Source organism: Gavialis gangeticus, unplaced genomic scaffold (assembly GCF_001723915.1).
Source record: "Gavialis gangeticus isolate Ggan-Ray unplaced genomic scaffold, GavGan_comp1, whole genome shotgun sequence".
NCBI classification, from domain to species: Eukaryota; Metazoa; Chordata; order Crocodylia; family Gavialidae; genus Gavialis; species Gavialis gangeticus.
In genome coordinates this window covers 19,114,238-19,117,225 of record NW_017729000.1, presented here as the reverse complement: position 1 = coordinate 19,117,225, position 2,988 = coordinate 19,114,238, and positions in this window count along the sequence as shown.

Here is a 2,988-nt window from a genome sequence, read left to right as displayed (position 1 = left end):
GCTGTAAGATCCAGGAATGCTGATGGCTCTGTTGTGTGTGACAAAATTTGGTCGAAGGAAGATCTATTCACAAACTCTCTTTGCATTTTTTGGGATCCTTCCTGCTACTGATGTTCTGTTCCTGTGAATGGTCAAAGGAAGCCAGTTTTGTTTCTGTAGCTGATATTAGCTACTGATTAAATTAATTGAGCCCCTAATCCTGCAAAGCACTTAAGCACATGCATAATTTTGTTCACATGAGTACTTCTACTGAACTTAAGAGGGGCCTGTGATTTTACATAGATTCTGCATAATGCGGATTTTCCCTTACCATGATATGTCATTCTGTTAAACACAAGGGATAGAAGGTACAGAATGGTTTCCGATTTGCAATATCCAATTTTGACTCCATACCATAGTTATAAGGGAGCAGGAGTTGCTAAGTACGCCTAACTTCCTTCTTGTTATTGGTGACTTTAAAGCAAACCATACTTAGTGGAATTACCACCTGGCTGTTATCTTTAATCTGAGGAATTGAGGGTGATGCATATATTTATTTTAGGCTGGGAAATATACACTCCCTTTAGTTTCAATAAAGACAGCGGTAGTACCTTTAGGCATTTATGACAGATTTCTGAAAACAAATACAGTGAGGCTTAGCAGCAACTGCATAAAAAATGTGCATGTATGAGAGAGTTGCTGAACCTTGGGAAACTTTAATAATCTTAATTGTATTCCTCACATAATTATCTGTTTAATCTATCCTCAGTGGATATTTGAAAATGTAAATTGTATGAAGGTCACTTCAGAATATAACTGAGATGGGCTGATGTCTGCCTAGAAGGGAGTGCAATATTTTCAAATGAAATGTGAATAATATTCTCTTTGTTGGCTTGTTAAAGTGGAAGAAAAAGAGGATATTGTACAGCCAAGATGAGCAGAAATTATCTTGATTTTCTTTTCTCCCTGGATGTTTAAGCCAGAGTGTATGTACTGCAACAGATCTCTGGCTGATGGCAACCTGTTGCTTTAGATTTGCCACAGAGCTGTATTTCATGATGGCTGGATTTTCACAGCAGTAGCAAGACAGGTCTACAGTATATCCTCTGGCTTCCAGAGTGTAGTTTAATTTCAGGTGATAGGAACCTATCTCCAGTATCACTAACTCTGAGTGTCATAATAATTGCTGGGGGTTTTTTTTTAATCCCAGCTGTAGGCATTAGATTAGGATCTGAAACTTCCAAGAAAAAAAAAAGTTTCCAGCCCTTGTGGAAAGGACTTGTGGAATTAAAATGCAAAGAAAAAATGGAAAACTTAATCTCAGTATTTGTCACCAGGCAAGTAAGAAGCAGCCCACATTTATTATTCTTAAATGTCATGTTGTTAAGACAAACTCTTGATGTTGGGCACCTGACTCAGGGTTTCTGAACGCTTGCTGTTGGTTTTGACAGTTCTGAATGGCATTATCTGGTAAAAGTAGAAGGCCTATGACAATCGGTGGAGCAGTTTTGGTTTTATCCAGTAGAGGGTAGTGTGAATGCATACATATTGGTTAAAGTACCTTAATCTGGCAAGAGAAAGGCCAGGTTTCTAATGCCAGATGTTTACACTTTTTCTTCTCTTTGGCTTTTTTCCTTCTCTCTTCTTTAAGGAAAGGAGTGCTGTCTTCAGCAGTATTTCCTCCTGTCCCCCTTTAAAATTAAAAAAAGCAGAGCATGCTGATGATGAGTTGTAGATCTTTCTTCTTTCATTTCCTGAGAGAACAGTTCTGTTCAGGCACTAAATATGACAAGGATGTATAGCTCCTTGCTATTCCCATGTCATTGGTTTCATCATTTCTTATTTATTGTTGAAGGATATTTGTTTGGACAAACCTTAAAAATTCCCCTAATAGCAGGGAAATTTACCTCCTCAAAGCATGTCTGCCCCTGGAGCGTCTTGTGGGCATCCATGTAGATAGCTCATTACAAGCTTCCTGGGAAGATGAGGAGTTCAGATCCTAGCCTGCAAGTGGGGGGGGGGGGGAGAGAGAGATCACAGATAAAGAAAAAAAAAGTCTTTTTCTGCAGCATCTTAATATGCAAGTGGAAAAATGCTTACTTCAGCACCAGCACATTTCTTTGAATAGTTTAATTTGGGAAACTAAATGCTACTTAACTAGTACAAATCCCAGTTCCTCCTCCAGACTCGCAGCACAGTCTCTCATCCCTAAATGGCTTGTTGCAATTGAACAGGAGATTGGATGTAGTTTAGAGGGGATGTAGAAAGGCTAGCTCATGAGATTTTGTCACCATTTAAATCAGACCCTGAAATCTCTCCCTCAGTTGGTCTTAGATCCAGGCTGTGAACCCAGCCTAACTCCAAGCCTGTTTTGAGGTCTCTGGCTCAGTTAATCACTGCCTACCTCACTCTGAGATGCTGCACCACAGCCCCCTCTGCTCTGGTCACCATCCTGGTGTTTTGAGTCTATAATTCCATCACCAACCTGTGTCATCTTTGATAGATCCAGGACAGGATTATTATGCTGATTACACCAACCTAACACTTGGGGTTGGTAGTAGGGGTAAGAGTGCTTGTGAGGTTTACTGCTTATCAGGTGCTTTTCCTTTCTCCTCCTGGTAAGGGACTCTTACACAAAATACCCCTCTGGACTTGCCTAACAGAGACTTCACACAGAGAATCTTAATCTTTATTAAGAAAAAAAAAGGTTTCAAAGGAGCCACAGACATGAGCAGCTGGCTAACCAGTCTTTAGAAACTGCTCTTAGCCCTTCTCAGCAATTCTTTTGTGCAGTACTGATCACAGACAGTACAGACTTCATTACTTAATTAAGCACAGATGCAAAGAACACTTTTTGCAACAATATATTGGCTTTAACTGGTCCTAGGTGTATGTAACCAATGGGAAAACAGCAGTTCTCATAGATGGCAATATGATCCATAGACTTTCTGAAAGATTGATTACTGAAATTAGTATAGTTATAAAAGATGGTCCAGAACATGTTGTGGA